At 55.5% G+C, this 21,912-nt stretch overlaps 2 pseudogenes; one reads left to right on the top strand and one right to left on the bottom strand.

The window, feature by feature from the left end:
• LOC131586380 (uncharacterized) overlaps positions 1-21,912 on the top strand; it is a 585,722-nt pseudogene that overhangs the window by 501,593 nt on the left and 62,217 nt on the right.
• The window catches only part of LOC131586384 (zinc finger protein 850-like), a 287,187-nt pseudogene that overhangs the window by 121,211 nt on the left and 144,064 nt on the right, over positions 1-21,912 (bottom strand).

The following is a 21,912-nucleotide window of genomic DNA, read 5'->3' on the forward strand; positions in this document are numbered from 1 at the left end:
CTGCATCCAGGCCAGGCTGGGAAACAGCCCTGCAGGGCTTGAAAGCAGCATCAGGGCAGCAAGGCTGCAATGGATCCCTTCCCATGGTGCCAGGTATGGCATGTCCAGAGAAAGCCCCCGGCTGCTGCATCTCAGGAAAGGCTGAGGGAAATGCACCCACCATGCCCTTTGAGCAGTTCCTTCTCTATTTCTGTCAGGATGTGGTGTGACTCAAGTGATTCTTTCTGCCCTGAGGCTCTGTTCTTCCCTCTCAGAGGACCTTAACAAAAAATAGTTCAATTTCCCAGGAATGGATCCCACAAAAGCAATGCTCAGCCTGTGGGTACGGCAGGGACACACCACTCACCCCTGCGATGGGAGCTGGGCTTGCGGGCAGTAATCAGCAAAGGAGCTGGGAAAGTCCTCCCTGCAGACACACCTGTAACTCAACAGCCACAGAAGCTTCTGTCACCTGGTTCCTACCAGGTTGTCAATGATTATTCCTTGTTGGGACACTGAGAACATACCTGCAGGAGGCTCCAAGGGCTTCAAAACTTTATGCAGCCAATCTAATGGAGAAGCCATCCTAGGAACCTCATCTGGAAGGGAGCACAGATGAGAACCTTTTTCAGGGTGTGCTGGGATCGCCTTCTGCCTTAGGGAACTGGGCACTGCAAGGGGTTTGAGTAAGACCATGGGAGCTAGATGTCAGTGGACATGGAGAAAGCTGTAGAGGGGCCTGGGGAGCTCTGGGCTGGCTCCTGGTCACTCTCAACACTCTTTCCTTGCCCAGTGCAACATCCCTGAAGGGTGGGCACTCCCCAGCAGCAGAGATGGCAGCTCAAGCCTCAGCAGGGCTCAGGCCCAGAGGCACAGCAATTACCTCCTGGGACTGTGCCTGGCATGGCCTCCCTTCCTGCAGCAGAGGCTGCCCATGAGCCACTGCTTCCTCCGGGAAATGCTGCCTTCAGCACAGCCTCTCCTTCCACTTCTGCAGAAAGGGACAGCTGGATCAGATGGCAGCATTCCCCACTGGGCAAGGTGGCATCTTCAGGAGGCAATGATTGTCAAAGACTTGGTTAAGGACCGGGATATCATATAAACTTTTGGGATTGGCCAGAATCCTCCTTTCTCCAAATAGCTGCCATTTTTATCTACCCAGAGACCGGGGAATCCTACAAGATCTCATTGTGGGCATGGCCCATGGTGCAGTTTGGGAACCCTGTCAGCTGATGCCAAATATCTTCCTGCAGAGGCTGGGGAGAAGCTGCAGCCAGGCCAGGCTGGGAAAGAGCCCTGTAGGACATGAAACAGCAGTGGGGCAGTGAGGCTGCCATGGATCCCTTCCCGCTGTGTTGGGCACTGCATGTCCAGATGTGCAGAGAAAGCCCCTGGCTGCTGAGTCTCAGGAGAAGGCTGAGGGACATGGACTCACCTTGTCCTCCCTGCAGAATTTTCTTCAGCATTTGTCTCATGGGTTTGGACGGCTCATGGGGTTTCATAACTCCTGTAGCTTTGGTATTTCCTCTTGGAGGACCTTAGAGCAAAATAATTCCATTTCACAGGAATGGATCCCAGAAAAGCAATGCTCAGCCTGTGGGGTCAGGAGGGACACACCACTCACCCCTGCGATGGGAGCCGGGCTTGTGTGCAGTAACCAACCCAGGAGCTGGGAGAGTCCTTCCTGCAGACACACCTGTAACTCAACAGCCACAGAAGCATCTCTCATCTCTGCTGATCTGCACAGGCAGCACTGAGCCGCAGGAGCAGTGAGGGGATAGCGCAGGGAGAGGGCACACACGTGCACAGCTCTGTCCTGGCACCTGCAGTGATGCCGCCCTGGCCGAGCTTTGGGCTCTGAGCTGGCAACTCTCCCAGGGGGAAAGGCCTTGACCTACCCTCACCATCTTCCAGAGCCTCAGTCCTGGATGTGGGTTGGGAAGCTGCATCACCTTCAGCAAGAGGCTTGGCTGAAAAGAAAGGCAGGACAGATCAGCTCCTGTGGCTCTGTAGGAGATCCTCAGGCTCCCTGGGGCCAGCAAAGGAGCCACACAAGGCACAGCCCTGGGGCACAGCCCTGGGCCCGGCCCCTTCCCTCTCTGCTCTTCTCTGTGGCTGCACAGAGCACACAGGGAAGGAGACACTGGCATTGCACACAGGAAGACGACTGACAGCTAAATGCTCCTTCCTCCCACTGACAGTGACCTGTGGGATCCCTCAGGGCTCCAGAAGGGAGCAGGGCAAGGTTTCCAGAACCCATCAAGCCTGAGATTATGTTAAGAGATATGGCACATGAGTGAGCTCTTGCCACCTTGTCATTGCTTGTTCTGTCAGTAAAGGGAATAGAAGAACTTGCCTCCAGCATTCTCCAAGATATTCAAAGTATCATTCAGTAGCACTTCCAAATAATTGAGGTTGTGTTCCAAATCTAGAAGGGAGCACAGATCAGAACTGTTTCCATGGTGTACTGAGATTCCCTTCTACCTTAGGGAATGGGGCAGTGCAAGGGAGTCGCGCTAAGGCTGTGGGTGCCAGATGTCAGTGGACATGGCCACAGCTGCAGAGGGGCCTGGGGGTTCTGGGCTGGCTCCTGGTCACTCTCCACCCTCTTTGCAGGCCCTCTGCAGCATTTCTGGGAGAGGTGGCTGGAGCAGCCCAGGCCCCACTGGGGCCCTCTCTCTGCCACAGCTGAAAGAATTGTAAAAGCAATGGGGAAGAGCTACAGCAGGCAGTGCCACAACTGTCCCTCAGGCCCTCCCTCCCTCCTGCCCATGTTCTGCTGGGAAAGCTCTCATATCCCATAGGGACAGAGCCAGGCTCTTTCAGGTCACACTGGAGCCTTGCCCTCCCACTCTGCCTATTCCCCACCATGGGCACTCCTTTACAGCCACTGCCAGGATTTGGGACCTGTCTCCCACAGAGGGACCCCAGCAGGACTGCTCAGTAGGTGAGTACCCTGAGGCTGCTGGGGATAATTCCACTGGGCTGTGCTGGTCTTGTCCGGGCTGTGCCCACACTGCCAAGCAGCAGAGATGGCAGCTCAAGCCTCAGCAGGGCTCAGGCCCAGAGGCACAGCAATTACCTCCTGGGACTGTGCCTGGCATGGCCTCCCTTCCTGCAGCAGAGGCTGCCCATGAGCCACTGCTTCCTCCGGGAAACGCTGCCTTCAGCACAGCCTTTGGGTTCATCTCTGGAGAAAGGAAGAGCCACAGCTGGATCAGGTGGGGCTGTTCCCCAGCAGGAAGGTGGCATCTTCAAAAGGCAATACTTGGCAAAGTCATGAATAAGGTTCAGGAAGCCATCAAAATTTTGGAGCCAGGCCAGGGCCCTCCCTCCTCCAAAGAGCTGCCATTCCACATCTACCCCAAGACTGGGAAATTGCAGGGGATCTCAGGGTGTGCATGGACCATGCTGCAGTTTGGGCTCCCTGTCAGCTGATGCCAAATGCCTTCCTGCAGAGGCTGAGGAGAAGCTGCAGCCAGGCCAAGCTGGGAAACAGCCCTGCAGGCCATGAAAGCAGCAGTGGGGCAGTGAGGCTGACATGGATCCCTTCCTGCTGTGTTGGGCACTGCATGTCCAGATGTGCAGAGAAATCCCCCGGCTGCTGAGTCTCAGGAGAAGGCTGAGGGACATGGACCCACCATGGCGTCTATCCAGTTCACTCAGCATCTTGTCTCCTATAGGTTTGTTCCTCCCTCTAGGAGAACCTTAACAGAAAGTATTTCCATTTCAGATGAATGGATCCCACAGAACCAGGGCTCAAGCCTGTAGGATCAGCAGGGACACACCACTCACCCCTGTGATGGGAGCTGGGCTTGTGTGCAGCAACCAGAAAAGGAGCTTGAAACGTCCTCGCTGCAGACACACCTGTAACTCAACAGCCACAGAAGCTTCTGTCACCTGGTTCCTGCCAGGTTGTCAATGATTATTCCTTGTTGGGACAGTGAGAACATACCTGCATGGGGCTCCAGAGGCAGAAAATCATCATGAAGCCAAGCTGCTGGAGAAGCCTTCCTACCACCCTCATCTGGAAGGGAGCACAGATCAGAACCATTCCATGGTGTGCTGGGACCCCCTTCTGCTTTAGGGAACTGGGCACTGCAAGGTGATTGGGTAAGGCTGTGGGAGCCAGATGTCAATGGACATGGCCAAAGCTGCAGAGGGGCTTGGGGAGCTCTGGGCTGGCTCTGGTCACTCTCCACCCTCTTTGCAGGCCCCGTGCAACATCTCTGGAGGGGCAGCAGGACCAGCCCAGGGCCCCTGAGGACTCTCTCCCTCCCACAGAGTAAACCTTCCCTTCAGTCCTGGGGAAAACCATCCCCAAAGCTTCCCAGGGAGAAGGGAGCACTGTCCCGGGAAAGGGGACCGAGGCTGCCAGCTCACCTGCTCGCCCTGCTCGCCACGGAGCAGCCTGGGCAGCCCTGTCAGGCAGGGCCACTGCCAGGAGGAGCAGGAGGAGGAGGCGCAGAGCAAAGGCCATGGTGCCTTGCCCACTGCCAGTCCTGCAGCTCTTGCTGCCACCACTGTCCTGACACCGCTGTCCCAATGTCAGCACCGCTGCTGCCGCCGCCGCTGCTGCCACAACAGTCGTGGTCAAGGACTGACTGCTCGGTCCTTGCGGTGCTGTGCAACCACGGGGCTCTGGGACCTCTGTGACCTCAGAGCCTGCTGTCACCTCAGCCTGCTGTCACCCCACAGGCTGCTGTGACCTCATGGCCTTGGCAGTACCCCCTGAGTGTACTCCCATCTGTACTCCAATCTGTACTGGACTGATTGTAAATCTTTGAGTTCATCAAAGGGTCATTGCTAAACAAAACCTTGGTTTTGCCTCCTGAAATTGCTCCTCAGGCTCTGTCTTTGGAGATGCTCTTGATGGTTGCCTCTTTTCCTGGGCATGGCACTGGAGGAGGTTCAGGCCCAGGTGATGCCACTGAAGGAAATGTGCCCTCATCCCAGGGATGCTCAACACAGACTCCCCCAGCCCCTCAGTGCCCCGCCGCTGGTCACAGCAGCCCCTGCCTGGCTCCTGCCTGCCCACACCATGGTCAGCCCTGCCTGCTCCTGGACATGGAGCTCAGCCAGGGCTGGTGCTGTGTGGGCTTTGCTGGTGGTACCAGCCAGACACTGGGGTGAGAGCTCCATCTCTTTATTGGAACAGAAGAGCTGTGCTGGGCCCTGCCCTGGCAGGAGGGACCCACCTTCAGTCCAGGCCACAGAGCAGGGCGGGTCCCTTCAGGGACACAGGGCCTTGCTTTGGGTGGTGGCAGCATCTGCACAGCAGCAAGCTGGTAATGCAGCTGTGACAGGGACATCACGTATGGGCATGGAGATGTGAAATGTGTGGTGCAGGTGTCCCTGAGGGAGGTGTTTGGCTGGACTTGTGAAGCTGCAGAGAGGAACCTGTTGAGAGAGGAGATGGCTGAGGCCCCAGCTGCAGCTGGCACACAGGGACCCTCTTGCACACTGGGAGATTCTCACTGTGCTCCAAGTTTCCCTCTGAAGACTAAGAGGTGAATGTGGATGGGCTCAGCAGCTGATCTGCAGGCCAAAGAATTGAGTTAGCAAAAGGAGAAATTGAGAAAATACAAGTTTATCCATAGCAAGGAAGAAAGAAAGGCCATTAGCATGGAAACCAATAAAAAGGGACATAAGGGGTATTTGCAGTTGTAATGAATGGAACTGGTTTGTGCTAACTAAATTGTAATTGTTATTAAAGTTATTTTTATTAGAAACAATGAAGAATCAGTGTTACAAAGCAGATGTACCCCTTTGCAGATGTTACACGTCAAGATTAAGGTACAGGATGTAGTTTAGAAGATAAATGGTGTCTCAAGGCCAAAATGGCCTTGAGATGGACCAAAATTAGAACAAATTTAGGCATTGGGCCTAAAGATTAGTAAACATAAGGCTAATTAGTAGACTAACATAACACAAGGCTTAGTACACACACGTAAACCTGTAAGGTCATCCAAAGGACAATGAGGAAGAGGAGAAGCCTTTGGCAAAAGACCACCAAAAGAAGACTGAAGACCCCCTAACAACAAGTGAGGCATGCACCGTCAAGAAAAGTGACGTAAAGTCAGAAAAATCGGAAATAGGAGGAAACTTACAGGAAACATTAATGAATATGTAAAAGTATACAGTATATAAGTTTAGCTTAAAGTGCTTTGTTTTCTATGTGAGGCAGGGTGGGAAGCCTTTGTACCCTGGTTGGTTTTTCTTATGCTTTAATCATACTTAATTACTAGCAGATTTTATATATAAATTTTAAATTTTATTAAACTGTATTATTTTACTGAACTGTATTCTTTTATACCACATTACTCTTCAATTTAGTAAATTGTATTCATTTTTAATTAAACTGCCATTAACCAAAGGGACCTAGTTGTCAAAATTCTAATTTCATTTATAACAATATTTTAACAAAGAAGGCTGTTACAACAAGACTGGTATTTAACAAACATGACACAACATGAGGTATATTAACAAAGAAGGCCCCTTACGGTGACAACATTCTACGGTTCAAACTGTAAAACATCTTTGTGTACTGATCAGGAGGTCACGATTTACTCTTTACAATCCTGATGCTGAATGTCTCCTTAGGAGGTCTGGTCACAGAGAAGAATGAGCCCCTTGTGGGCTGCCCCTGTTTGGACAACCTGCTCCTCACCCCGAGCCTCAGCATGTCTGACATCGCCCACCTGGGACTGACATCCCAAAGAATTGAGAACATTTATCAATTTTTCTTTATCATTAAAATCTAATTAATTTATAAAAATAAAATTTTGATTTTTATAATAATATTATTCTGTATTTTTATAACCTATTTTTTATATTTATATAAAAGAATTGATACATTTTTATCAACTAAAAACATTATCGGTCTTTGATTCTAAGTACCACAATTCCCTTCATTAATTAATTGACTACTATTTCACCCTCTTTATGCTAATTATTCCTATTTTTAGTCCTTTGATCATAATTTTTATCATTTTCTCAGACAAGGTAAAAGGGGCCACTTTGGGGTCCATGGGGACTATTCTGGGCAACATTTGGGGCAGTTTTGGGTCTGGGGAGGGAATTTAGAAAGAACTTGGGGGTCTGGAAGACACTTGGGGGAGCCGGGTGGGCACTTGGAGGGGCACTTAGGGATTCTGTGAGACAATTCGGGGTCTGGGGGAGCACTTGGGGGTCCAGGGGGGTGCTTGGAGGTCAGGGAGGGGAATCTGGGGGCCCTTCGGGGTCCGGGCGGGCACTTGGGGGGCTGTAACAGGGAATCTATGGGGCCGCGGGGAATGATGGGAGTTGTAGGCGCCGGTATAATACGGTTTAATGGAGCCGCGGAGCATCACGGGAGTTGTAGGCGCAGCTCCAATGGATTCCGGTGAGGCGCGGGGCATGACGGGAGATGGAGTCCCGGCTGGAATAGCGCTCTATGGGCGCCGCGGAGCATGATGGGAGCTGTAGTCCCGGAAGTGGCTCGGAAGGCGCGTTTGGAGGTGCGGGGAAGCGCTTGGAGAAAACTTTTGCGTCCGAGCCGTGCTGCAGGTGCTGGGGGCGAATGTATACGGCTCGGGAGCACTTGGGGGGAACCTGGGGAGCTGTAACCGGGCTCTTTAGGGCGCGGGGCACGGCAGGAGGTTTGGGCGCGGAACTGTGTTGTGGGATGATGGGAGATGAATTCCCAGCAGTGGCTGGAAGGGGAATCTGTGGGGTCGGGAGCATTCAGGGATCCAGGGACGCTTTGGGGGGTCCCGAACGGGCGCTGAGGGGGCACTCGGGGATCCTGAAGGGTTTGGAGGAGACTTATGGGACATATGGGGGCCGATCTCAAGGTTCTGGGGAGCGCAGGGCATATTCCCAGTTCCTCACAACCTGGTCTCAATTGCCCCCTGCAGGCTCCTACTCACTGCCTGTATCATCCCAGTATGATCCCAGTATGATCCCAGTATGATGTCAGTACACAGCCAGTGCAATCCCAGCCACTGCCAGGATGATCCCAGTACGAACCAGTCCCTGCCAGTGCTGCCACTCCTGGGATCCCCCAGCCCTCTCTGTGTTTCCCCCTCCCGCATCTCCCCAGAGGAGCCCCAAGGGCTGGCAGTCCCCAGCCAGGGTCCCCAGCCAGCCCCAGGTTGGATCTGCAGCCCCCAATTTTCCCAGTTTCCCTCTCCTTTTCCCCGGGCCGGGTTCCCCCCGTCCCCAGCGGGTGGGAGCAGCGGAGAGCCCCGCGCTGCCCATCCCGACCTGTCCCGGCTCCATCCCCGCTCCTGCCGTGGGCTGTGAGGGGTTTGGGAACGGGGCACCGAGGGTGTCACTGCTCCTGGGGGAGGAGGAGGAGGGATGGAAGAGGAGGGATGAAGAAGGAGAGAGAGAAGGGATGGAAGTAGGAGAAGGAGGTGGGGTTAGGGAGGAAGAGGAGGAGGAGGGATGGAAGGGGAGGAGAGGGAGGAAGAGGAGGGACAAATGAGGATCAGGTAAAGGAGAAGGAACCACGAGGTCAAGCACTCTTTGAATTCACAGTCCCCTCACCCATGGGATCATCATCCCCCATCCCACAGGTGCCCCGAGAGGGGGAGCTCAGCCCAGATATCCTGGGGAATCCCTGGGTTGGATTTTTGCGGGGGGGGATATTTAAGAATTAAGGACTCCAAAGCTGAGCGGAAAATGTCCCTTGGGTGGACACTGGGGTTTCCAGCATCTGTTAGTGAGAAGATGGAAAAGGGGAACTTTTTACATTCTTGGCACTCCCAGCAGCCTGGGGGGGGGCAGGGACTGAGCAAACGGGGGACCCTTAGTGCAAGCATGACCCCCCGCAGCTGGGACGGGGGGGAACCCCTGAACAGCAAAGGGGAGAGAGCAGAGATGGGGAACTCCTGGGAGGAATTTTCAGGGCTGAATCTTGGTGTTTGGGAGGTTTATATGGGCACCAGATGCCTGGTAAGTTCTAGAGATGGACTTGGGCAGGAGGAACCCCCCAACCCAATGTACTCATGAATTGCATTTTCCCCAAACCAGGATCTCTCATTCCCAGACCTTGACTGGATGGAGAAGGAGGCTGTGAGGAAGAGGAAGATGCCCCAGGACACCTGGGCAGGTGAGGAGGAAGTCAGTGCCCCTTTCCCCCTCTCTCCTGCTCCATCTCCCAGCCCAGCCTGGCCCCCGGCTGCAGGACAACCCCGCTGCCGACGCCGTCCTGCCGGGGACGCACTGGGGGGATCTCCTTCCCCTTCCCTCTGGCACGGAGGCAAATCCCATCCTCTCCTTGTCCTTCCTCCTCCAGACAAGGAGCTGAGGATGGAAACCAGGGAGGACAAATCCCCATGGCAGAACCTCGTGGAAGAGGCCGTTTTGAGCAGCTCCACAGTGCAGAAATCCATCAGGGACGAAAAGCCCCGGACATCCTGGAGGAGGAAGGGCTCCAAACCCATCCCAGGGTGCTCTGAGGAGGAAAGACCCACCCTGTGCCAGGAAGGCGGCCAGAGATCCAGCCAGGGCTCTGAGCTGGTGGTCCATGAGCAGCTTCAGGATGGGGAGAAGCCCTACAAGTGCTTGGAGTGTGGGAAGAGCTTCAGCCAGAGCAACAGCCTGATCTGCCACCAGATGATCCACACTGGGGAATGGCCCTACGAGTGTGGGCAATGTGGGAAGGGCTTCAGCTGGAGCTTTCAACTCATCCGTCACCAGCGCATCCACACTGGGGAGAGGCCCTACGAGTGTCCCAAGTGTGGGAAGAGGTTTCGGATCAGCTCCAATCTCCTCCAGCACCAGCGGATTCACACGGATGAGAGGCCCTTCCGCTGCCCTGACTGTGGGGAGGGCTTCAAGAGAAACTCCTCCCTCATCACCCACCGGCGTATCCACACTGGGGAGAGGCCCTACGAGTGTGGGGAATGTGGGAAGAGCTTCAGAAACAGCTCCTCCCTGACCATCCACCAGAGGACCCACACTGGGAAACGGCCCTATGAGTGTGAGAAATGTGGGATGACCTTCAGATGGAGGTCCCAACTGACCATCCACCAAATGATCCACACTGGGGAGAGGCCCTACGAGTGTCCTGAGTGTGGGAAGAGGTTTCAGACCAGCTCAGATCTCCTCGTGCACCAGCGGATTCACACGGATGAGAGGCCCTTCCGCTGCCCTGACTGTGGGGAGGGCTTCAAGCAAAACTCCACCCTCATCGCCCACCGGCGCATCCACACTGGGGAGAGGCCCTACGAGTGTCCTGAGTGTGGGAAGAGGTTTCAGAGGAGCTCTAATCTCCTCCTGCACCAGCGGATTCACACGGATGAGAGGCCCTTCCGCTGCCCCGAGTGCAGGAAGGGCTTCAAGCAAAACTCCCACCTCATCACCCACCGGCGCGTCCACACTGGGGAGAGGCCCTACGAGTGTCCCCAGTGTGGGAAGAGCTTCTCCAGGAGCTCTAACTTGACCCAACACCAACAGAGGCACCAGTAAGGGAAGCCCTGTGAGTGCCCCAAGTGCAGGAAGAGTTTCGTGCGCTGCTCCAGCTCCATCCCCCATCAGAGGCCCCACGTTGGGCAGAGCCCTGATGACCCACGTTCCCAGTGATCTGTGTTGGGAACACACTGGGCTGGTGGTCATCTTGATTTGGCCCTAATTTTCTTTTCATTCATCTTCATCCCTTTAAAACAGACAAAATTGAGGTAAAAGTCAGATTCGTCAAAGGCATCTAAAACCTCACTTTTACTAGTGCTTGAAGGGAATCTGGTATTCAGGGAGGTAAATGGGGAGGGTTTTTGTGTTATTTGGTATATTTGTCTCCATCTCTTGGCACTCAAGGAGATGAGCGAGTTCTATCTGTCACCTCAAAACCACTCAGTGCCATTGAAATCAACTCAATCCCACCCAAATTCCTGGATTCCACAGCCCCTCAGGGTGTGTTGCCTTAAGTTTTAGCTTTCATATCTTTCATGTTCTGCGCTGCCTAGGTTTGTAGTTTTGAACTTCCTGTTAATTGTTAGTGAGCTCTCTTCACAGAGTCGGTAGACAAAACAATTCTTTTTCTACCTTGATACCAAGGACAATTGTTACAAGTTCCAGGCCCAAAAGCATAAACAAGGGTGGACTGAAGAGAGAAAACAAGAAGGATGGGACTTGATCATCTGAAGCTGTAACTGGACAGTGAACCCAAATATGCAGATGAACCTAAACTTACAAAAATGTGAGACCTCATGATCAGTTGTCCATTTCTGTGACCATTTCTCGTCCATCTTGGGTGTAGCCCTGGCCAGGCTCTTGTACTGCCCAAGGTCTATCCTTTAAGGCCTTTTAATAAACTTTATACTTAACTCTGTCTGGGCTCTGTTCTAGGTCAGCCTTCTGAAGGCATCAGGTGGAATGGGGTTGGAAGGGGATTGGGTGAAGTGGGATGCAAATCAGGAGGGGTGAGATGGGCATTGGGTGGGGCAGGATGGGTGGGATGGAGTTTGGGAGGTGTGAAATGGGGGAAATAGGGATTGGGAAGGGGTCTTGATATCCAGCAGGGATGGGATGGGTTGGGGTTGGGACTGGGGAGGTGGGGTGGGGTCTGGAATGCAACAGACAAAGATTGGGGATGATGAAGGGAGGGGGAGCCCATTACTGAGTGAGTTTTTGTGTGAGGTGCCCCTGCCCAGGGAGGCAAAGATTTAGTTTCAAATGAACATTGTTAAAGTGAGAGGTGTGGGCAAGAGGGAATTCCATCCCTCTGCCTCAGAGGTTGGGCCCTGCGAGCCCAGGAAGGAACTCCACCCTGGGCCCCTCGTGGGGTGGCAGCCCAGGGATTTCTGATTGGGTTTGGGCCCCTGGGGTTTCTCCCTTGCTGTGTTCCCAGTGGTCCCTGACCTTGAACTCCACCCTGGTTCTCAAACCCCATCTCCCTGCCTCTGTTCGGGGCTGTCTCTGGATCTGAGTTTGTTCCTGAGCTGAATAAATGTTTTCCTGAGCAGAATCCCATCTCGTTGGTGTCCCATGCCTGTTCCTGGTAGCTGTGGCCTCCCTGGACATGATCCTGCAGCCCTGGAATGCAAGACCCTGCGAACTTGAGACCTGACCCTGGACCCCCCCAAAAATCCTAAAATTCCCTAAAACTCACCAAAATCCCCCAAAATTCTCTTAATTTTCCTAAAATGCCCTTTTTGTCCCCCTCTAGGACCAGGTGCCTTGTCTGGATCTCACGGACACCCCCAGGAATTTGGAGAGGGTCTCTCCTCCCCTGCCACCCCCAAGAACCTGCTGCTTTTGGGAAAGAAATTTCTCAAAAATTCCTTGGATTCAAGGGGGAATTCCCCCAGTTTTGATGCATTATTGGGGGTTTTCCCCTAAATTTTTCACCCTTTTTTGCCTTTTTTTTTTTGCTATTTTTTGGTGGTTTTGGCATTCTTCAATGTGGGCTTTTTTTGGAGGGGGTTCCCCCAGTTTTTTTGAGGGGTCCCTCAATTTTTTTGAGGGCCCCTCCCTCAATTTTTGCCTCTGTCCCCCTTCCCCCAAATTGGGGTGGGGGGGTATTTTTTTTTTATTTTATTTTTGCCCTCCTTCCCCCCCTTTTTTTTTTCCCCTCTTTTTATTTATGTGCACTTAATTTGGGGGGGCTGAGGGGCAGGAATTTTGGGGAGGGGTCGCCTGGGCTGCTGGAAAAGTTGAGGGCACCCCCCTCCTCAAAAAAACGAGAAAAATCATGGGAATTCTGGGGTTTTCCCTCACACCCAAAGTGTGAAAAATGTGAAATAAAAAAATTATGTTATCAGCTTTTTTGGTGATTTTTTGGGGAGGGAATTGCAATTTTAGGGGGCTTCTTGGGAGAGGTCACTGGTTTTTTGGGGGGGATCTCCTGAGTTTTGGGGTTGAATTTGGGAAATTGGGGGGAATTTGGTGGTTTGGGGGAAATTTGGGATTTTGGGGAGAACTTTGGATTTTTTAAGGGGCGGATTTGGGGTTTTGGGAAAAAAATTGGGTTTTGGGGAGAAGATTTGGGGGTTTTGGGGGGGAATTTGGGGTCCATGGACAATTTTAAAGAGAGGGGATTTTGTTGCTTGGGGGCACCCCCCCATATTTTTGGGGAGGAATTTGAGAGTCTTGGGGGGGAATTTTGGCAATTTGGGATTTAATTTGAGGGTCTTGAGGGGGGATTTGGGATTTTGGGAGGATTTGGTGGCTTTGGGAGGAAAATTTGGGAGGTGGGGAGAATTTTGGGATTTTGGGGGGAAATTTAGAATTTTGGGGGGGAAATTTTGAGTTTTGGGGGAGATTTTTTAGTCTTTGGATGATTTGGGACTTTTGGGGTTGTATGGGGTTTTTTTGGTTTTTGGGGGGATTTGTGAGGAATTTTTGGATTTGGGGGGAGGAATTTGGTGGTTTTAGGGGGAAATTCTGGGGTCCTTGGCAGGGTTCTGATTTTGGGAAGTGTATTTGGGGAGGATTTTTTAGGTTTTGGGGGAATTTCCATTGATGGGGAGGGGCATTTTGGGGAGGCGTCCTGAATTTGGGGAGGGGTCTCAGGGGGGATTCCCGATTTAAGGGCGGGGTTTGGGGTGGATTTGGGGGGATTTTCCAGCGATGGGGAGGCATCTCAGGGGTGGGATTTAGGGAAGGGTCTCATCAGAGCCCCATCCTGAGCTGGAAGCGGGGGGGGGATGTTGGGAGTGGAATCTGGGGAGGATCTGGGGGGAGATTTTCCATCCATGGGGAAGGGTCCCGATCCTGGGGCAGTTCCTGAATTTGGGGAGCAGTCTGGAATTTGGGGGGGGTCTCATTGGGGCAGCAGGAGGGGCTGGAAGCGGGGCACGATGTTGGCGAAGCCGCTCTCCAGGGGGGCCGTGGGCAGCTCCTCGGGGGGTGCCGGGGGTCGCGGCCGCAGGCGCTGCAGCAGCGAGGTCAGGAACAGGAACAGCTCTGCCCGCGCCAGCGCCTCCCCCAGGCACAGCCACTGCCCTGTGGGGAGGGGGCGTCAGCACCGCCCCACCCCAAAGGGTCAAGGGTCCCAAAAGGGCTGGGGGTCTCTAAAGGGTCGGGGGTCCCAAAAGGGGCTGGGAGTTTCAGGGGTTGGGGATCCCAAAAGGGCCGAGCGGATTCCAAAGGGTCTGGGGACTCTGGGGGCTACGGGATCCCAAAAGGGTCTGGGAGCTTTGGGATTGGGGTCCAAAAATGGTCTGGGGGTTTCAGGGGTGGGGGTCACAAATGGGTCTGGGGTCCCCACCCCAAGGAATTTTGGGATTCCAAAAGAATGTAGGGCCCCACCACAAAGGAATTTGGGGATTTTTGGGATTCCAGAAGGATTTAGGACCCCACCCCAAGGATTTATGGAAGTTTTGGGGTGCCCACTGGCCAAGAAGGGCACAAAGGCCTCGTTGCACTGGAACTGACCCTGCTCATCCAGGAAGTTCCCAGGGTCAAATTTTGGGGATTTTTGAAGGATTTGGGGTTGTATAGGACCGAGCTCAGCAGGGGGTAAATGTCTGTGTCCTGTGGGGTCAGGTGTGGGGTCATTTGGGGTCATTTGGGGTCAGGTGAGGGGTCAGAGTGGTCCTTTAGAGTAATTTGGGGTCAGGTGTGGTAATTTGGGGTCATTGGTGTCATTTGGGGTTACTAGGGTGTAAGAGACAGTCTGAAGTTACCCTCATCTGCCCCACAACCATCGCAAGAACAGAGACCAAGACCCTGAAGACCCCAAGGGAATTTGTGCAGGGGTTCTGGCCTGGTTGAGGTGGAAGCTTGCCAGGTGATGGTTTGCAGGTGTGCTTGTTGTGCTCTCAAGGTACACTGCCTTCATTCCTGCTGCTGAGCAGGGACTTGTAAGGAGCGGCCTGTTCTGTACCTTACACCTGCTTCCCAGAGCAAGGGGGCTCATCACAACAGCCGAGGAATTTCCCCACCTCTTGGCCAGCTGCCCCTCGCTTTGAAACAGACTGTAAAAATGACTTTTCCAAGTTACTTTCTTCAAGAGAGATCTCCCCATGGAAGAAGACACCATCAACCCCGTCTCATCCGTTGGTAGCTATAACCCCCCTTATTTTCTTTTTGCATTTTGCCTCTTTATCCCTCTCTCCATCTCTCTCTCTCTCTCCTCTATCACATAACCCTTGTTGCTGGCACTAAAATAAAGGTGCATTAGTGCTGTTGTGATTTAAACTGAAATCCCCTGGTGTCCTTTTTGCACTCTGAGATCAAACGAACCTCTCACAACTTCCACTTGTGTTAGGGGATTGTGACACTCGGCAGCGGGGTGACCCAAGGTGCGGCTTAGAGCAAATGCTCCACGGCACAAGGATATTTGTAGGTGCATGGTGGAGACAAGGATGAGGAGGAGACCTCCAGTATGGGTTCCAAAGGCTTTTACTCGGCAAAAATGTATACTCTGCTCAGTTTTGGGAGCTTGTCTTACAGCAGCTAGAGAAACTTGCTTTAAGCAAAAAGGTGAGGAAAGAACTAGAATGGACTTATTTCAAAACCTAGTTGAAATTTTGCAAAAACAATTAGATGAAGAAAGGAATGAGATCCATCTCTTGCCAGTGGCCCAAAGAGAGGAATGGGTTAAAAATTCAAAGAATGCTTATTCACCAAAGAAACAGTGGAGAGGGAAACCCTTCTCATTAATCAAATTTACCCTCAAAAAGAACTAACTGATGAAAAATTGTGGGGAGCACTGCTGTCCTGGCTTGAAACCTTTAATTAAAACAGAATATAATCAAATCAATGATGAAGATCTTGATTTGCATACAACCACTAAAGAAATCCTGTACACTGCTGCTGAATTGGCTGAGCTGAAAAAGGAGTACGGGCGTCTCCCTCACGAGTCAGAGACAGAACACATACTGCATCTCTCACCGGAGGAGATCAGATTTGACTGACAGAACAAGAAGCCAGTGGGTACTGGGGACATGGGGTCTTCTCAACAGCAGGAGACAGATGTAACCCGTGGTCCCTAACTCAGCACGCAGCTCATTGGGTAGCAGGGCTTCATCCATTGGAAAGGGGAGACCCTGGAGCTATAGTTGGTACTCCTGACCAACTACTGGAAGACATGCACAAAGCTGCCTGCTTGCAAATGATACATGACAGAAAATTAACTACTGGCTATGAATCACCAATGCAATTACCTGTGAAATGATGACCCCTTTAATTCGAGGCCTTCCAGAATCACATAAACCTACAGCAATTTTCCTTCAAAAAACCATAGCAGCTAGAACTCCTGTTGTTGGCACTAAAATAAAAGTCCACTATTGCTGTGATTTTAAACTGAAATTCCTTTGTGTCCTTTTGCACTGTGAGATCAAATGAATCTCTCATGATTCCCGCCGGTGTTAGCGGATCATGACAGAGCCCTCAGCAATCCAGGCAGCAACACAGGCAGCAGGACACAGATGGCACTTCCTGGCTGGGACAGGGCTTGTGGCTTCAGCAGAACCACCAAAGGCCAAGGGGCTTCTGGCCATTTTCCCTGCACCACTGCACGCCTGGGCAGCTTGCAGAGCACAAGCCCCCTTTTCCCCTTCTTCCCCTATGCCCCACACACCCTGGGCAGCAAAAGAAAGCTCCTGGGAGTCTGACTATTATAACATATCCTATATTATTTACATACTAAAGCAAAACAAAAAAGAAAAGAACAATCTTTGAAGGAAACAAAGTCCCTGCTGGCTGCTCATGTGGCCCCAGCAGACACAGCCTCCCAGATCAGCTCTCTGCAGAGCTCCAGCAGCGCAGCCAGCTGAGGCCCGACAGACGAGGCCGTGACCTCCATGCCCTGCGGAGCTGATCTCGCAGCCTCTGGAAGGTGGAGATCGGAGCGTGGTCTCCTGCCCTGAGAAGGCACAATGTCTGAAGTGCCAGGCTTCCAACCTCCAGGCTGCTGTCACATGCTGTGTCTTCAAGGGCTGGAAGAGAGACGAACAGAGCCACGGTCAGATCCCAGACCTGCGGGGGCCCACGGAGAGCCCCCTGCCAGGGCCATCCCAGCCGGCTCTTGCCATGGCCAGCAGGGAGCAGGGACCGAGGGGATCAGCCCGAAGCTGCGGCCACGAATGCCCCACGTGCCCCTGAAATCTCGGTGTGCTCTGCCCACACCGCCCCTCATCCACACAGGGAGCAGAGCCCTCCACAGCCAGGCCAGGGCTTGCAGCTCCCCCCGACAGCCCTACTGACAGCCCGCTGCCCTCACTCACCCTCACAAATGAGCAGCATCTCTTTCTTCTTCTCCCTCAGGTGCTCCCCGGCCATCCCTGGGAACACAGAGCCTGTCAGGGCCCCGGCGCCACAGCTCCCTGCCAGCGGCGCTGCCAGCCCTGTGGCCACACGCCCTCCCGCCCCGGCAGGGCTCAGCCCGGGCCCTTGCCGCATCCTGACTCAGCCCAAGGGCACGGCTGCCAGAGGCCGGCAGCAGCCCCGAGGGCAGCCGGGGCTCCAGGGCGCCGGGCCCGGGTGCCGCTGCCGGGGCAGCAGCCGGGGCCGGGGCCGAGCTGCGGCGGGGCGGGGAGGGAGCCCGGGTTCGTGGCTCACCGATGAACCTGATGGCCGCCTCTCGCAGGGGCTCCTGTGGGCTCTGCAGGTACGGCAGGGCCCGGCGCAGCTGCTCGGCCGCTCGGTTCCTGTCCTGTGCCAGCTGGAGAGAGCGGCAGGAGGGAAGGGTTGGTGCGGGCTCTGCCCCTCGGCCGGGCACTGCCTGCGGCCAGCCCCGGCCTCCCGTGCCCGCCCAGCCCTGAGGCCCGGCCAGCAGCCGCTGGCGCCGGGCTCTGGAGGGGGCAGAGGGCCGGCTGCTGCCCGGGGAGCCGCGGTGCCGCCCTGCCCGACAGGCCAGCTGGGCCGGGGCTCCATGGGCACACGGCTCGGGGCCACAGGGGGCTGGAGTAGAGCCCGCGGGGCCCAGGGAAGGGAGCAGCGTGTGGGGCACAGGCTGGCGCCCCTGGGTGCGGCACTGGGCAGGGCACAGCTGCCAGCCACACACACTGAGCTTCTCCAGCCTGGGGCTGGGGCTTCCAGCCCGCCCTTACCAGGCCCTCGCCGAACCTCCAGCTCTGATCCACCCGCAGCATCTGCTGGAGATCCTTCCTCTTCAGGAATCGGGCGGAACAGAGCAGCGTTTCCCGGGAGGCCTGGAGAGCAGCAGAGACCCAGAGATGGCACCACAGCCCAGGGCGCAGGACCCATGTCCCCGGACCAAGAGCAGGAGGGAGCTGCAGCCTGCGAGGCAGCAGAGCAGGAGGCACTGAGCACCCTGCCAGGGAGCCACAGCAGCTGCCGAGTCCTCACATCAACCACGCGCTGGTTCTCGTCATGGCAGTGCAAGGAGAGTGGGAGCAGACTCTGCTGCACGTGGGACTTCAGGGCCTTTTTTCCCTCCTTTGGTAATAAATCCATCATCTCTCGGAAGATGAACATGGAGCACAGCTGCACCTGGCTATCATCCTGTAGGAAAGGAAGAAATAAAGACCTCAGCATCAGCTGCTTCAGGCCCACCTGGGCACAGCCTGAAAATGCACAGGGCACAGTGCCTAGGCAGCAGCCAGCGGCCATGGCTGGAGACACAGAGCCTTACATTGTCGAAGAGCGGCAGGAGCGCCTCAGCCAGCTGCAGGCCGAGGGGGATGGTTATCGGGCCAGCGTTGTACAGGAACAAACGGCTGAGGAGAGCGATGCTCATCCCAAGCACATCGCTGTCATTTTCCCACAGGAGCTCCACGAGCCTTTCATGCAGGCTCCACATTCTTTTGGCCTGTGTGGAACACAAGTGTGTGAAATGCCACCCTGCTGCCACAGGGCCCAGAGGCCAAAGGCCTGTGCCAAAGCCCTGGGGCAGAAGGCAAGAGGCAGGAGGCAGGAGAGCTGGCAGCAGCTGCCTCAGTGCCCAAAGGCCAGCCAAGCGCAAGCCACTGCCTTCCCCAGCCCCACGCCGGCAGCCGCTGCCCCCTTCTCACCATGGAGGAATTCTTGCCGAGCACCACAAGGCCTCTGAGTGCCAAGCGACGCCTCTCCCTGCACTCGCTCTGCAGTTTGTTTGATGTGATCTCCAGGACGCTGTCACGGTATTCACTCGAGTCCAGGCACTCCAACATCTGAAGAGCACAGGCCGGTGATGGGGCAGCACCGCACAGGGCTGGGCCCAGGCAGCAGCACAGGGCGTGGGCACCGTCCCGGGCGGCTGCGGCACCGAGAGGGCAGAGAGCTGGGAGACAGCTCAGCGAGGCAGCGCTGGCCTTCAGGCTCACCTCCACAAGGAACGCCATGGCGGCCAAATCCCCGTGTGCCAGGTCTTTGCTGAGCAGCCCGAGCAGGTAGAATGCAATTGCAGAACACAAGGGTAGGGACACGTGACGCATTCCTCTGACGGGAGGAAAAAGGAACCAAGACCCTGAGCCAGCGGGACAAACCTCTCCATGGACTGACTCACAGGAGGAGCTTGGCCCTTCTCCACCACCCTGCAAGGGGACCCAGGCCCTTTGGGAGGCAGCTGCTCTTGGGCACCCTCCTCTCCCAGGCTTTTGCAGTGTCCTTGGCCATCCCTTGGTGACAAGGCCCTCTGGCCCATGACCACGGGGACTGTGTGGGGCACCCCAGGCACAGGGCACAAACGCTGTTTGGGGGCAGCTCACCTGGCCAGCACACCCACGGCACAGTGGTGCGTGCCAGCACAGAGCAGCGTGTCCCAGCCACACTCGTCTTCCACTGCCGCCACCACATCCTCATAGTGCAGTCGGCAGAGCAGGGCCTTCAGGGTCTGCACTGCAAACCTGTGTGCACAGCAAAGCCCAGGTGATGCTGGGAGCACGGGCTCCTGCCCTGGGGACATGGCAGGGACAGGAGGACGGGCATGGAGCACCTGTTGGGGCTGATGGCAAGGCCGTGTTGCTCCTGGCATCTCTTCCAGAAGGTATCGACCTCCTCTGGCATATCCAGTGTGCTGAAGAGCACTTGCAAGAGCAGATGCACCAAGAGGCGGGGGAAATACACTGCCACTGCATGTGGGACACAGGGCAGCTGCAGCATCTTCCACATCACCACAGTTGCCTGCGAAGGACAGAGCAGCCCGAGTCAGCGCTCAGTGCCCAGGTGTCCATGTGGCAGGGCCTGAGCGTGGGAGGGAGAGGCCAGTGGAGATGTAGGGACAGCAGCCAGCCTGGTGGCCCTGGAGCTGCTCCTAGGCCGGGTTTGAGCCCAGTGCCTGAGGCAGGGAGATGCCATGGGAGGAGGGAGGATGGAGACCTGAGGGAGAGGTGACCTTGGGGTGAGCAAAGGTCAGCTGCAGAAACTCACAGCCAGGGCAGGGACAGCCGTGTGGTCCCCATCGGAGGTGCACATGCTGTGCTCTGGCCAGTTGCCCAGCACATCCAGGAGTATCAGCATGGCCGGCTCTGCAGCCCTGCACGAGCACATGATGCTCTTCCACATGGTGGTAGCAGCTCTGTGGGGTCAGAGTTCTGTGTCAGGGGGGTCTGGGACACATCACCGTGGCCTGGGCAGCAGCAGGGAGCTGAACTGGCTGCCAGCCCTGCCTCTGCCCCCTGCCCCTCAGTGGCAGCCCAGGCCTGTGGGGACTGGCCCCTGAGGGCAGCAGGCTCGGGGGCTGCTGTGCCAGGGCTGACAAAGGGAGGAGCCACAGGGCCCTGGAATCCTCTGTTTGTCAGACACCTGGGCCAGGCTGTGCAGGGTGATGCCCTGAGCCCTCTGGGCACGTGGGCCCTGTACCTGTCACACGATGGGGCCACACGCAGGAGAGCCATCACCACGTCAGCAGGCTGTGCCTCTGTCAGATCCAGAAGGGGCCTGCACAGATTGTACTCAGGAAACTCATTAGCCTCGAGCCACTGGTGGATGTACCTCACCATGCTGGGCACCTGGAGAAGGCACAGGGAAACTTGGAAAGCTGCCAGCGGGAGTAATAATGTGCCCAGCTTCCCAGAGAAGTGCTTCCCTTCCCACCACACTGCCACGGCCTCAAAGGCTCACAGTGAGCAGCTGGCGTGGCCAAGCAATTCCTGGGAGGATGGAAGCCAGGCCACAGGCTGCTTACTTGCTTTGGACTGGAAGGACCCTCCTCCACAAGCATGTCCAGCAGGGCAGCACAGGTCTTGGTTTTGAAGATGGGAGAGTATGCTCTGACCACAGTGCCCATGGCACTGGTCTCTTCCTCCCGAATTCTCTTCATGAATTTGCAAATCATCTGCAGCAGAAGGGCAAGAAATGAGGGACATTGCATGGAGTGCTCCAAGCGTGGTGCTGGGCTAAGCAGGGACAGCAGGCCCAGCCCAGCTGGGAATGGCTGCAGGTACCTGCGCTGTTGTGCGGAACAGGCCACGGCTGCGTCCCTGCTCTCGAGTGCGCTCCATGGCTGCTCCTGGCAAAGAGCGAGCGCAGCCAGAGCTGAGGGGCTGCGGGAGAGGCCGGAGAACACAGCCCAGCCCTGCACTCCCCAGGCAGGGACAGCCCCGGGATGCCCCAGGGCACAGAGTACAGCTCCAGGGTGTCTGCCCCAGCCCCACTTCTGTCCTGTCCATGGGCGTGTCCCCAGGGGATGGGATGGGATGGGATGGGATGGGATGGGATGGGATGGGATGGGATGGGATGGGATGGGATGGGATGGGATGGGATGGGATGGGATGGGATGGGATGGGATGGGATGGGATGGGGCGAGGCCAAGCTGGCTGCAGGCACCAGCCCTGTGGCCCAGGTCTGCCGCTCACCCTCCTGCGGTGGCTGGAATTGCTCCAGCTCTCCAGGCTGCTGTGCTGGGGCAGTCCCAGGGCCTTCTTTCTCCTCCTTCACCCCGGTCACCTTGGGGACACTTGGAGGTCTCTGCTCAACAGCACTGCCTGGATTCATGGCTACTTGCAGCAGAGGTGGCTCGGAAAAGGTCTGAGTTGGCAAGTCCTGCAGCCGTGCCTGGAAGGCACCTGCAGGAGTGAAGTCTTGGCAAGGCTGCAGGACAGCAAGTCCTGCACTCAG

The sequence above is a fragment of the Poecile atricapillus genome, chromosome 19, assembly GCF_030490865.1.
Source record: "Poecile atricapillus isolate bPoeAtr1 chromosome 19, bPoeAtr1.hap1, whole genome shotgun sequence".
Lineage (NCBI taxonomy): Eukaryota > Metazoa > Chordata > Aves > Passeriformes > Paridae > Poecile > Poecile atricapillus.